At 51.5% G+C, this 14,658-nt stretch overlaps 1 protein-coding gene across 5 annotated transcripts in view; it reads left to right on the forward strand.

Moving 5' to 3' along the window:
• Positions 1-14,658, forward strand: part of PALD1 (phosphatase domain containing paladin 1) — an 83,393-nt gene that overhangs the window by 25,146 nt on the left and 43,589 nt on the right. The window contains exon 1 of one of the 5 annotated variants that reach the window (XM_072756227.1): positions 2,462-2,800. The exons of the other annotated variants lie outside the window; for them this stretch is intronic. The gene's annotated coding sequence lies outside the window, so the exon portion shown is untranslated. Of the gene's footprint in view, positions 1-2,461; positions 2,801-14,658 lie in introns of those variants that run through there. 5 annotated transcript variants of the gene reach the window in all.

The following is a 14,658-nucleotide window of genomic DNA, read 5'->3' on the forward strand; positions in this document are numbered from 1 at the left end:
GCCTCAGGGGTCCCAGAGTAATAACAAGCCCTTGCTGAGGTGGTTCCCTGGGTGTTGCCTCTTCCGTGCAGCCCTCTTAGGCTGACACACGGGCACCATCGTGCAGCTCTTCTCATGCCCAGTCTGCACAGCACATCTCACCCCACAGAGCAATATCCTGACTCTCTGGCACAGTTTCCAAGGCAGTTGGGGTTCAGCCCAACCCCACCCCATCCTGTATTCTGGCCTCACAAGTACCATAATACTTGGACTTAATACTCTGTACAGCGCCAAGCATCTCTTTTTCTCTATGCGGTTTCCTCCCTGCAGAATGCTTTTCTTGTCCGTCAAATGTTGCTCCTCTTTTAAGTTGCAGCTCAGTGGTCTCCTCTTCCAGGAAGTCTTCCCTGAGTTCCTGACCTTGAATTAACACCTCCCTTCTCCGTGCAGCTCAGTGTAGTGGGGAAGGTCCTGGAGTCCCTGTCTCATGGACAGCCTCTCTGAGCCTCAGTTTCCTCATCTGTGGATTGGGGATACCAGGAGTAGGGGAGAGGAGAAAGCCTGGATTCTCCTGCCCTGGCTCGTGTGGAGTTGGCAAGAGCCCAGGGAAGCATGGCCCTCTCAGGGTTAACTCCTTGCCACGTGAGGGACGGAAGTGAGGGCGACAGACTGTGCAATGAAGTCACTTCCCTGCCTGGGGAAGTGTGCCATGTGGCTGGCCTTCTGCGGTAAATCCTGTTTCCTCCTTGGCCTCCGTGTGCCCACCCACTCCTGGCTCCCATGACCCCGAAGGTCCCCAGCAGGTGGGGCTCCTGGTGGAATGTTGGCCTGTCATTCATCCGGCGAGGTCACTTCCTGTCTGGATCCGCCACCCACCTTTCCTGCCGTGGCCTTCCACGTGGAGGTTTCATGGGGATGATGGGTGTGGGTTCCAAGGGAGGCTACCCAAGGTCAAATCCAGTGTGCGGCGCGCACCGTCCGGTGGGGGCACTGATGGCCGGGGAGGCTCTCTGGGCGTCTCCCAGGGCTGTCACTCAGCCTCCTGGGCCCCCATTTCTTCTTCTGTGGAAACTGGGAGAACCTGTGTGTCAGATGTGCTCTGGGCCCTGACTGGGTCAGGCTGGGACATCTGTAACCTCATTTAACCCTTTTTCCACTACAGGGAAACTGAGGCTAAGGAGGTGGCCCAGGCCTCTGGTAGGGGGACAGGGCTGGGGTCTACCCGGGGCTTTCTGATTCCTATATCCGAATGATTTCCATGGGCAAGTGTTTAGCAAAAGCCGTTGGCGGCAATTCGGGACCACCCTCAGTCGCCTGAGCTTTTCCAGTGGGGTCAGGGGCTCTTCAAGCTGTTTGGGTTGACACACAAACAGGATTGCTGTTGTCAGTGGCCATACTGTGCAGTTCTTGGGCTTGTCTCTTTTTTCTTTTTTTAAAGATTTTAATTTTTTAAGATATTATTTATTTATTTGACAGAGAGAGAGAGAGAGAGAGAACACAAATAAGGGCAGTGGCAAGTAGAGGCAGAGAGAGAAGCAGACCCCCTGCTGGGCAGGGAGCCCAATGGACATGGGACTCAGTCTCAGGACTCCAGGATCATGACCTGAGCTGAAGGCAGATGCTTAACTGACTGAGCCACCCAGGTGCCCCATTCCTTCTTTTTTTCTATTAATAGTATATGTTCATTCATCATAGAAACATCAGAGAGGGGTTCCTGAATGCCACAGTCAGTCAAGCATCCGACTCTTGGTTTTAGCTCAGGTCATGATCTTGGGTCCTGAGATTAAGACCTGTGGTAGGCTCCATGCTCAGTGGGGGGGTCTGGTTGACACTCTCTCTCAAATAAATAAATAAATAAATAAATAAATAAATAAATAAATCTTAAAAAAAAAAGAAACGTCAGAGAAAATAAAGATATGCAGGAAGATTCGAAGAACCATCTGTGACTCCACTTTGCAGCGATAACCACAGCTCACCATGGACAGTTCACCATGCACGTTTTGAGATGTGTCTTTCTGGAGATTTTTCCTGTGTGTGTGTGTGTGTGTGTGTGTGTATACTTCGCCTTTTTTTGGTGACTAAACATACAATAGACATTTTCCTATGTAAGTAAACTGTTACTTCTTATTTTTGAAACTTCTAAGTTGGAGTTTCACATGCCCAGAAAAGGACGCCCATCGCAAGTACACACCCTGATTACACAAAATGAGCACAGCCTTCAGAGCCTCCCCCCAAGTCAAGGGACAGAAGTGTTCCAGAACCCTGGATCCCCACACCTCATCGCCGTCCCTTCCTTCCTGCTCCAGATGGGACATCTTGTCTGACTTCCAACACCATAGATTAGTTCGGCCTGTTTGAGTTTTAGATGAAGGGAATCAGACAGTGTTTGTTGATGTTGGCTTCTTTCCCTCCACATTCTGTTAAGTGACGGCCATCTGACACTCTATCCATTTTAATGACTGCGTGATGACGTCTGCGATACATTGGACTTTGACCACTGTTCATGTGAAAGATGTTCTCAGTCTTTGACTAAACTAGGCAGAGCTGTGTCGAACATTTTTGTGGCCATATCTCTGATTATTTGCATTGACTCAACGGATAGGAAACTTGGCTGGATCAAAGAGTTGCGTGCTCTTAAGGTATTTTAGAATTATTGCCAGATTAGCTGCTAGAGAGCAGTGCCAGGTTGCATCCTGCCTGGTGCTTCAGGGAGAGCCCATCCTGGCACCCATGCTGACACAGGGTGTGTCCTGCTGTTGTACCTGTGACACCATGATAGGCAAGACGTGGCGTTTCGTCGTTTCCAGTTTTCAAATTACAAGTAAGGTTGAACATCTTTTTCTGACATTCATTGTCCATTTGTATTTCTGAATTGGGCTTTTGGGGTTTCTTGGGTCGGTTACAGTCTCAAGATATACTTGGTTTCTGGTTTGGAAAAAAAGCTGTATTGAATATGATAAATAATAAAAAACTGTCAAAAATATCTTTATCCAGTTTGCCATTTGCCTTTCAGCTTCGTAGTTTTTCTGTGTTGGTTAAAAGCTGGTCATTTTAAAAAAGATTTTTATTTTTCCAGTAATCAACGTGGGGCTTGAACTTACAACCTTGAGATCAAGAGCTCCACTGACTGAGCCAGCCAGGCACCCCAAAGCTGACCACGTTTTATGTAGTCTGATCTACTGATGTTTACCTGTATGTCTTCCCTAGCATTTTGTACAGAAAGTTCTTTTCTGCCCCAAATTGTCTTCTTTCACTTATGTGGTTTTTTTTTTTTTTTTTTTTTTTTTTTTTAGTAAGTCATTATTCATCCTTCTACACTTCCTTTGGGAGCATGGTATTAGGGGAGGGATAATTTGGAGGGTGAAAGCACGTACTTGGAAGCTCTCTGCCACCTGTGTGCCCTTGGGAGGTCACCCAGACTCTCTGTGCCTCAGGGTCTGTACTTACAAGATGGGACCAGCTCATACATGATCACCAAAGGGTTACTGTGGGAGTTAAATCATAGCTATTTGGAAACTTCTTAGTTTCAGGACTCCTTCCTTTACACTCTTAAAATTTGAAGACTCCAAAGCATTTCTGTTTATGTGGGTTATATACATAAATTGATATTTACCATATTAGAAATGAAAACTGAATATATTTTAAAACATATATGTATACATTTACTTAAAAAATAATAGCAAACCCATTACATGTTAACATAAACAATTTTTTTTTTTCTGAAAACTGAGCTGTTTTCCCAAATAAACTACATTGGAAAGAGTGGCATTGTTTTGCAGTTTACAAATCACTATAAAGATTCAAAAAAAATTTTTTTTTGAAGTAATCTCCCCACCAAGGCGGAGCTCAAACTCATGCTCCTGGATCAAGAGTTGCATGCTCTGCTGACTGAGCCAGCCTGGTGCCTCTGCAGATCACTTTAATGTCTGGTTTAATAACAGACACTTGGGTTCTCCTATCTACTCCTGTATTCAATTGTTGTGATATGTTGTTTTGATTGAAGTATATGAAGAAAATCTAGCTTTTTTGTTTTTTAAGATTTTTTAAAAAATTTATTTATTTATTCATGAGAGACACACACACACACAGAGGCAGAGACACAGGCAGAGGGAGAAGCAGGCTCCATGCAGGGGTCCCAACGTGGGACTCGATCCTGAGACCCCATGATCACGTCCTGGGCCGAAGGCAGGTGCTAAACTGCCGAGCCACCCAGGGATCCCCAAGAAAATCTAGCTTTACCCAGATAAGTGATTGGAAAAGGGAGGAATATTTTATTAGCCTCTGGATATTTTCTTTTGAGACTACATAAAAATTCAACATGTGATAGTTTCTTAAAGGCCATTTGAAATGTAGAATCTGCAAACATATTAATGAATTTTTCATAGTTTGTTGCATTAAAATCCATCAGACGGTCCTGCCTGGATGGATCTTTGACACAGGTGTAATTTTGTAACATTTATATATTGGTCATCGGTAAGATGCTGGTTCATGGAATTACACAGGTCTTCCAAATGTGGACACATTTCATTTCAGCAATATCCAGAAATTACGTATGTTAACATCATCACCCGTATCATTGCAAAGTCTTTATGTTTGGGGAAGTGGTCAGACTCACAACGGCTGATGCCAGTTTTCCAGAGTTCTGATGTTTCCCTTAAAGCTCAAACTTGATCATTGGCAACAAATGTCAGTTGTTTTCCTTGAAAGGACAGGCTCACCTTGTTCATTTTTGAGAAAATGTCTGCCAGCTACCCAATTTTGAGTAACTGGTGTTTGTCTGTCTGCTGGCTGTTCTTTCTGTGAACAAAGATGCTAGTTGAGCTGACAGCTCAGCCTGGCTCACAGGTGCCTTTCCCTCAGACACCTGCCCAGGTACACGCCCGGTCATCTCACAGAGTAGTAAAAAGATGCATACTCTAGGTCTTTGCTTCAGTGAAATTAATTTTACTGATTCATTAAAGACTTTTTAAAAGCGATTTTATTTTTAAGTAATCTCTATACCCAATGTGGGTCTTGAACTCATAACTCTGAGATGGAGAGTTGTGTGCTCTATTGATTGAGCCAGCCTGGTGCCCTCATCAAAGGCCTTTTTTTTTTCTTTTTTAAGATTTTATTTATTTATTCACAAGAGACATACAGAGAGAGAGAGGTAGACACACAGGCAGAGGGAGAAGTAGGCTCCACGCAGGGAGCCCGATGTGGGACTCGATCCCAGGACCCCGGGATCATGACCCAAGCCAAAGGCAGATGCTCAACCACTGAGCCACCCAGGTGCCCCTCATCAAAGACCTTCTTAATTGATAGTGGCATCTTTTGTTACATGAGTGACGGGTAGCTTTGTTGGGGGCCAGTGCCATGCCTCTTGCTGAGTGTCCCCCACTGCTGTGGCTTTGCTCCATCAGCATGCTACTTAGTGGCGAGAAGGCAGTGATACTTGGTACTGTCCTGAGAATAGTCTGGACCTTGTGGACACTGGAAGGCACTGGGGACCTGGGCTCTGCGGAGAGTGCCGTTGGAACTGTGATGGAGTGGTAGCCTCCCTAGGGCTCCAGCCCGCTACGCATACCTGGAAGTGCAACTTGGGGTGAGGGGGTGGGGCTGTAAGCCCTTTGGGGTTAGAAGTTCATCATTTGTGATTTTATTTTTTTTTAAGATTTTCTTTATTTATTTGTAAGACACACACACACACACACACACACACACACACACAGAGGCAGAGACACAGGCAGAGGGAGAAGCAGGCTCCATGCAGGGAGCCCAACACGGGACTTGATCCCGGGACCCCAGGATCAGGCCCTGGGCTGAAGGCAGCGCTAAATTGCTGAGCCACCAGGGCTGCCCTCATTTGTGATTTTAAATCCTGGTCATGCTACTAATGTGTTTAATCCTCAGGAGTGAGTGAGGAGCCCAGGGGACTTTTTAGGTGCCGCATTTTTCTTGTCCCCCTGGGAGTCTGAGTCAACGCGAGAGATCAGGGGTCTCAGCGAGGCAATTCTACAGGGGAGGGTCTGTTTCTCAAACAGGGCCCTCAGAGTTACCTTCGCCCTTTCCTGGCCGGAAGGGGCTTCCACAGCCTCTGGCCTTCACGTCCCTTCCTCATTAACCTTCTCTGCCAGATGGGACCCAGGGGTCAGTGTCTCCCCCCACCCCAGCCCCATTTTCTTACCGCACTTGAAACAGGGCTGCATTTATAGAGTGCCTTTTGTGTTCTGGGCCCCGGGCTAAAACCCACCTGTTTTGTCTAATTTGTGCTCACAGCATGGACACCCACAGAGCTCATCGGTTTTTTTGTTTAAAAATCTGTCCAATTTTGCTCATTCAAGTGGCTACTTTGTGCCAAACACTGAGATGCCATCGAAGGCCAGCCCCAGCCCCAGCCCAGTGGGCTTCAGGGAGGCTACGGCCATGGTGCAATGTGGCCTGGGGGACGTGGAGGAGGTTCCTGGTTCAGGGGATGGGAGTCAGCTAGGCAGAGGGAGCAAGTGGGGCAGGAAGATGTGCAGCAGATGAGCAGAGGCCGGTGCGTGGCTCTCCAACCTCATTTGCCGCTCGCTGGAGGAAAACTATTGGACCAATTGAGAGATGGCCCAGCCTTGTCCTTTACGGGTTATATTAAGATTTTTTTAAAAAAGATTTATTTATTTACTCATGAGAGACACAGAGAAAGAGGCAGAGACACAGGCAGAGGGAGAAGCAGGCTCCCCATGGAGTGCCTGATGTGGGACTCGATCCCAGGACCCTGGATCATGACCTGAGCCAAAGGCAGGTGCTCAACCACTGAGCCGCCCGGGCGCCCCTGAGCTGAAGTCTTTTGTGCTAATCTGTCTCCTGTGCTTGGTGTGCTTCATTCTGCGGAGCGGGAAGGCCCTTCCTGGTCAGGGTCTTTCCTGGCCCTGGACGGACGTGCTCTGGGAAACAGATGGCCAGGGAGTTGCAGAGGAGAGGGGTATGGAACCCTGGCTCCTCACCCTGGTGTCCACTGTCTCCATGACTGTGGGCAGTTGTTTGGTCTATTCTGGACCTCAGTTTCCTCTTCTGTAAAATGAGAGGAACAGACTGGGGTCTCAAAGACGCATCTGACTCTGACTCGGAGATACATGTTGGTGCACAAGGTGTAAGTGTGTGTCTGTAGCTTGTGTGGGGAGGTATGGGGCCCAGGGCGGGTGGGGGCTGGTCTGAGCCCCTGCCCAGGGTGCAGACCTGAAGGTTTGACTTTCCCCTCCCCCGCACCCAGCTGTCCCCCGCCCCACGGTAGAGACCCTGCAGCATGGTGACTTCCCTCATGTTTGTTCTGCAGCAGAGGCAGATGTTTCCGGCAGCTGGCCACTTAGCCTCCTGCCCTATTTTTAGCTCCATTGTTACCCGCCCCGGGCATCTGGCTGCCTGGGGTGCATGAGAGCCCGTGGCCCTGGAAGGGGTCCTCTTTTCTGGGACCAACTTGTTCTGTGCCTCCTGCCAGGTCCCTGGTTTAACCTTCCCATCGTGTCTTGGGAAAGTGAGAGTCGCGTCAGGAGGAATGGGAGAGGGTGCGTGGGTGATGATGCAGTAGAACCAGGCTGTGGAACCAGAGGCCGGCTTCTGTTGTTATGTCACCCAGTGAACTCTCAGAGGCCTCAGTGTTTCCATCTGCAGAATGGCACAGTGGCCTGGGCTTCTGGCTCTCTCAGAGGATTGTTCCGAAGCAGAAATGAGGTCGTGAGCATGAAATTTGTTTAGGGAAATGACATTTGTGGGTTCTGCTCTGTGGGGGCTCTGGAGGAGTGCTGGATCCAGGGTAGGGAGATGGAGCATGTACTTACCAAACACCAGGCCAGTGAGCTCAGGCTGGGGTTGTGTGGGGCACAGGCTGCGTGCTGCAAACCCTGGAGGAGGAGGGAGTGAGGGGGTGAGGGGTGGTGTTCCTGGTTATGGGACCAGGGAGGACAGATGCACGGGGACAGGGAAGGGTTGGATGTGTCCTGGGAGATTGGAGCAAGGGAGGGCTTTGAGCATCTCTGGCCAGTGGCCTTGGAGCTATTCGTCCCTGGGAGCAGGCCCCGGGTGGGGCTGGGGCAGGACACGCTGCATCTCCCTTCCTAAGCTGGCAGCCAGCGGAGTGGCTCTGCGGCTGGCTGTATTGCACATCGGGCTGCATTACACATTGGCTTTCATCAAGGATTGAAAGCGCTCAGCTGCTAAAATGTTTGAAAGCCTCCCATCCTGTCCAGCCCCTTCACTTTCCAGATGGCAATAAAGTGTGGCCCAGGGAGGGATATGCTGAACTTGAGACCTGTCCGAAAGCCCATGCTGGCGAGAAACACTTACTGGAGCTTTTTCTGCTCTGTACCATAGGGTATCTGGGACCAGGGCTTGCCTGGAATGTTGGGGATGTGGAAGGCAGTGGGGGTGCTGAAGACGGGAAGGGGGTTCTTGAGTGCCAGGCAGGAGAGTCTAGACTGGAAACCACAGAAGTGGAAGGATGGGGACAGACCCCAGAAGTGGGCTGTGGATTTTCCTTTTTTTCTCTTTTAAAAATTTTATTTGGGATCCCTGAGTATCTTGGCGGTTTAGCACCTGCCTTCGGCCCAGGGCACGATCCTGGAGTCCCAGGATCAAGTCCCACATCGGGCTCCCTGCATGGAGCCTGCTTCTCCCTCTGCCTGTGTCTCTGCCTCTCTCTTTCTCTGTGTGTCTCTCGTGAATAAATAAATAAATCTTTAAAATTTATTTATTTATTCACGAGAGACACAGAGAGAGGCAGAGACAGGCAGAGGGAGAAGCAAGCTCCCCACAAGGAGCCTGATGTGGGACTTGATCCCGGACCCTGGGATCACGCCCTGCCAAAGGCAGACAGACCCTCAATCACTGAGCCACCCAGGTGTCCTTAGGCCATGGATTTTCCAGGCTCTTTGAAAGGAAGCCTCTTGCCCCCATGACGTTACTGGAGGTCAGAAGTGGGGTCCAGCCTAAGTTCTCATTGGCCCTTTGGGGCCTAGTTCCAGGAAGCAGTCAGATGAGTATCAGCAGGCCCAGGGCCCTGAGTGGGGTCTCAGGAAACTCTAGGTTTCCTCCCCAGGGTCCTCCCCCCTGAGTTTTGACCTCCCCTCTCCCAGTCGCTGGTGCATGGATCCTGGAGATGGACGGTGCCTCAGACTCTTTCAGGAGCAGGATGACTGCCTCCCAGAGCAGACTGGGCCCTCCCTGGGAAGTGCTACATCCCCTCCTCTTGCTCCTCCCTGAAAAATCCAACCAGCAGGGCCCTTCCTATCCAGATAACACCTTCTTGTTTTCCAGAATGGCCAAGAGGGCCACAGAGAGACTCCCGGTGGTGGGGAAACACTTGTAGTCTCTCTCTGCGTTTTTGGAGCAATGGAGGCCAAGCCTCTCTCTATAGCATGGAACAGACATTTAGCTACTTGGAACTTTCTAGACCTCTGCGGCTGACGGGGGGAGCTGCTGGACCACACCATCTAGCAGTGGCTGGTGCTGTAATCATGTCCTGCGTGCGTTTCCTTAGCGACCCCGTGGGCCCTGGGGGCCGGAGACAATGTCTTCTATATTCTGTGAACCCCCACACCCCCGCGTGGGCTGGGCTCACAGGATCCTGGTGTCGCTCTGCCTGACTCTTACCAGCAGGGAAACTTGACATTCTCCTGCAAGAAGGGAAAGAAGTAAGTTCTGTCTTGTTGCCATGTGGCCTGTCGGTCACTGAGGGTCAAACCTAAAAATAATGGAGTGCATTAGTCAGGATTAGATTTGGCTGCGAGTAATAGGACAAGCCAAACAGCAGTGGTTTATACAAGATGGAAGTTTATTTCTATGTCCTGTCCAAACCCAGAGCCTCGCAGCCCACGCCTGGCGCGGTGGTTCCACGCCACGGATTCCTTGGGGAACTTGACCTCTACCATTCCGAGGGTGTGGCTTCATGTGCTCGTGGTTCAAGATGGCTGTGAACTTTAGTCATCCCATCTGTGTTCCAGACAGCAGGGTGGAGGAAGGGGGGGAGAGGGAGGGCTCGTAGGGAAGATTCTGGAACTTGCCGTGCGACACTGCCCCTCATGTTCCATTAGCTGGGTCTGGTCACAGGTAGCTGCAGGGAAGGAAGGGGGTGTGTTCCTGCCCCCCTCAACTGGCTTATTAATACACATGGCAGGGAGGGAGGGGCTGGAGGCCTGGGGGGCACTTTGGTCAAACTGAGGATGCCCCCAGGCTAAGAAGTTGGACCAGCACTTTGGGGACCGGGAAGTCTCCCCGACACGGAGGTCAGTTTTATCCAGGGACCAGAAAGCCACATGTCCCACACCAGCCAGAGGATGCAGAGAAGCTGTGTAGGGTTAGGAGGCACCCAGTGGTCAGAACAAGGGAGGTGGGCCAGCCTCTCTGGAGGGGCTCAGAGTCCGGGCTGCTGGGACCAGGGGAAAGGACAAGCTCTGCCACTGGAGGGTGGCCGCGAGGCCAGGGGACTCCCAGAAGGGCTGCAGGTGCTGTGACAGAGGCAGACAGGATGCAGCGATTGCAGGGCTGCCCCTGGGAACCTCGCCCTCCCCCTCGAGGCCCCAGGACTGCCTCCCTGCCTCGGTGCCTTCAAGAGAAAACCAGAGATCTGCACTTTTATTCGAAACCCCTTGAATCTTCAGTACTTGCTGCTAATTAGAGTGGAAAATAACAGAACTGCAGGGGTCCTACAGACCTCTTCCCTCTAGATGAGATGCTTCCTTCGTCTTCTTCAGAGGGGAGAACTGGGGTGAGGGGGTCAGTGTGTGGAAGACCAGCTTCTCGTAGGGCAGCTTACCTTCTTAAAATTTTTATTTTAAACATATTTTCATCTGCAGTTTTTTAAAAATATTTTATTCATTTGTTCATGAGAGACACACGGAGAGAGGCAGAGACACAGGCAGTGGGAGAAGCAGGCTCCCTGCAAGGAGCCTGATGCGGGACTTGATCCCGGATCTTGGGATCACACCCTGAGCCAAAGGCAGATGCTCAACTGATGAGCCAACCAGGTGTCTCTCATCCTCGGTTTTTTGTTTGGAAAACTTTCAAGCCTCCAGAAGAGTTGGGGGGAGAATATAGTTAGTGTCTGAGCTCACCAGTGGCTGACGTTTGCTCCATTTGCTTGTGCCCTCTGTGTCTCTGTGACTCTGTCTCTCGGCCATCTGCAAGTGACAGACATCAAGGTGTCTCATCTCATCTCTAGACACTTCAGCCTGGATCTCCCAGGAACACGGTATGCACAACATCATCACACCCCAGGAGTTAACGTACTGATCCAGCACGTAGTCCGTATTCAAAATTTCCCACCTGTCCCCAAATTCATTCTAATCTTTCCCCCTTCCCCAATCCAAGCTCCTGTAGAGACAGAACTTTCTTTCTTTCCTTTTATTAAAAAAGATTTTATTTATTTATTTGACAGAGAAAGAGAGAGAGAGAGAGAGCGAGTGAGTGCGCCCGTGCTTGTGCACAAGCAGTGGGGCCAAAGGCAGATGCTCAACTGAGTGAACCACCTAGGCACCCTGAGACAGAGCTTTTGGTCAAGCAGAGCTAACCTGCAGGGGAGCATCAGAGGTGGGGGGCTCCCCAGGATGGAGGCAGGCACCTAAGGGTGCTGGAAGGGACCCTTTTCCTTCCTGAGGGTTCCAAATTCCAGGAGCCTCGGGGGCCATGCAGGAGCATGTGGTGACAAGTGCCAAGGTCTTGGCTGGAGGAAGAGCAGATGGGGGCTCCTTCTCTGTCCTCCACCTGTTAGGGGAGCTGAACTGGAGGCGTGTTCTCCCCTTCGCCAAAGGCAGAGGCTGGCGCTCCCCCTACAGCTTCTCCCAGCCTGGGTGCTCCATCCTCGGTGGGACCTGCTGCCCCTTGCTGGCCCCCCCTTGCCACAGCTCCTTGGCTGGCCCCTCACGCACTATGCCCACTCTGTCCACTCCTGGCTCCAAGGCCACCCCAACACATCATCTCAGGGGGTGACAAGGATGACTTGTCCCTGCCAGAACTGGGATCCTCAAAGGCTCCCTGTAGTTTGCAGGCTGAAGGCCAGACCTCCAGGCTCATTCCACAGTGGCTGTCCGCCTGCTGAGTATGTGGTAATATTTCCAAACATTCCTCCACCTTCTGGTTTTAACTTTCAGATCTATCTTTTTTTTTTTTTTTTTTTTTTAAAGATTTTATCTATTTATTCATAGAGACACACAGAGAGAGGCAGAGACACAGGCAGAGGGAGAAGCAGGCTCCACACAGGGAGCCTGACGTGGGACTCGATCCCCGGTCTCCAGGATCACGGCCTGGACTGAAGGCAGCGTTAAACCGCTGAGCCACCCAGGCTGCCCAACTTTCAGATCTTTTTTTTTCTTCTTCAATTTAGAAGACATTTCAGAAACATACAGTTTAGCAGATGAAGATTTCCTGCGATTCCAGAGTCCTGGTGGCTTTATTTTTATTTTTTATTATTTTAAAAAGATTTTATTTATTTATTCATGAGAGAGACAGAGAGAGAGAGGCAGAGACACAGGCAGAGGGAGAAGCAGGCTCCCCGCGGGGGGCCTGATGTGGGACTGAATCCTGGGACCCTGGGATCCCACCCTGAGCCAAAGGCAGATGCTCAACCACTGAGCCACCCGGCGTCCCAGCCCTGGTGGCTTTATTTCATATTTGAATCTTCCAGTTTTCAAAAGAAGGAGGCTTGAGGGTTGGAGGTTGTGGAGGGATGGGGTTGGGTGACCCTCAGAGACGCACATGGCCGGAACCATGTGACTCTGCTTCCAACCCAGCAGTGGAACCTGGGAGGAATTCATGTCTTTGGCTCTGCTTAGCTGGAGGCTCTTCTATAAAGTGGGGGTCATAAACCTTGTCTCACCTCCTCTTAAGGTTGTTGACATTAGCAAAGAAGAAAAACCTCACAAAGACATGAAATATCCCACCAGGCTGTGCATGGATTGATTATGGAAACGTGGATGGCAGTGGGCAGAGGGCATGGGGGGTGGTGGATACAGAGCTAGAGGAGCATTGTTGGGGCTTCGGGGGCACCCTAGGTGAGGAGCTGGGACCTTTGTCCAACTTTGAAACTATTACAAATAACTATACTGAAAAAAAAAAAAAAGGTTCCCGGAGTAATCACATCCATTGTAGGAGACTGAGAAGTGACGATGAGCAAAAGGAAAGTAAATACCTCTCTCTGTCCCTCCCACTCAGGATTAAGTACCACAGTGTTTAAGTAAACATCCTTCCTGTTCTTTTGTGCCTACGTGTTGCTGAGTGCCACCCCTGTTCCCATCCGTGGGGAGCCCGGCAGGGTGGGGAGGTAGAGATGGAGCTGATTTGTTCTGTGATTATGTGTGCAGCTCCTCCCCTGAGCCAGGCAGCTGACGGGAGCCAGGAAGGACACAGGATGGCCTCCGCCAGGAAAAGCGTGCTGTGGAAGGGAATGGAGTGTCCCATCTTGTGGTGATCACAATGGGCCGTGTGTGTGGAGAGGCGCGGGTGGGTGTGTAGTCTGGGAGGGCTTCCTGGAGGAGCTGGGCTTTAACCGCTAGGGGAGGGTGGAATGTGGGAGGCTGGAGGGAGGAGGGCAGTCCGGGGCAAGAGGAGGATTGGATGGGAGCAGCTTCCCCCTCCCCGTCTTGTGAAGGATTGAGACCTGCTCCTTGGGGCCAGGTGCCCGCTCCTCTGTGCATCTTTAGAAGCTGCAGGTGCCTGAGGCTGGTCATATGTTCATCTCATTAATATTTCCTGAGCATCTGCCGGGCGCTGTCCTGATTCTGGGGCCGCGGTGTGGATCAGTCAGGCACTGTCCCAGCTTGTTGAGGGACTGGGGGAGACTGAGGTGACAGGGACAACCCCATAGTGAGGCAGCCGGGAAATGAAAGGGCTCGTGGATGGACAGAGGCTGTGGTGGGGGGTGCTGTGGGCAGACAGCGTCACCGGCGGCTCAGAGAGGAGGGACATTTGAGCCAAGACTGCAAGAAGGGGCAGCCCTGTGAATAAGCCGAAGAATGTTCCAGGCCGAGGGGCGGTAGGTGCGCAGCCTTGGTGAGGAGGAGTGGGCCTGGGGCGCTGGAAGCAGGAGGGGCCTGTGGCCAGTGGCCGGAGCATGGAGGCCAGGTCATGCGGGGTGAGTGAGGTCAGGGAGGTGTGGCCTCCTCGGCACAGGGGCTGGAGGTTGCGGTGTGACCAGATAAGGAGGTCATGTGACCTGATTCAGGGTTTTAAAGATCCTCTGGCTGTCGCATGGCGTGGGGAGGCCCAGGTGGGGGGAAGGAGAGGCCTGCTGGGGGCTGCTGCAGTTGGCCTCGTGAGGAGCTGGTGGCCTGGACTGGGTGGTGGCAGAGGTTGGAGGAGGTTGGAGGGGACACCCCAGTCTTCTGTGGGGAGAGTTCTGGAACGGGCAGAGGGCTTGCCCGGGGCCACTTGGAGCAGGGCTCTCCTGGTTCTTGGTTTGGGCCAGGAGCGGATGGCAACCTCCCTGGGTGGCCCAGCAGACCGAGCGAAATAGGGAGCTGTACCTGTGGTACCCAGGTAGGGCAGCTGCTGTGGCCTCGCCCGCTCTGCTCTGGTGCTTGCCCGAGCCCGCTCATTCCTCCCGACACTTCCCTCCAGAGGCCTTGTCTGGGTCAGGCCCCAGCCCCTTCAGGGAGGTTCCCATCCAACCCTGGCAGGGAGGGGACGTGGGAAGGGAGGAGAGGGAGGGAAGTGCATGGGGAGGGGGCT

The sequence above is a fragment of the Vulpes vulpes genome, chromosome 4 (genome assembly GCF_048418805.1).
Source record: "Vulpes vulpes isolate BD-2025 chromosome 4, VulVul3, whole genome shotgun sequence".
NCBI lineage: Eukaryota > Metazoa > Chordata > Mammalia > Carnivora > Canidae > Vulpes > Vulpes vulpes.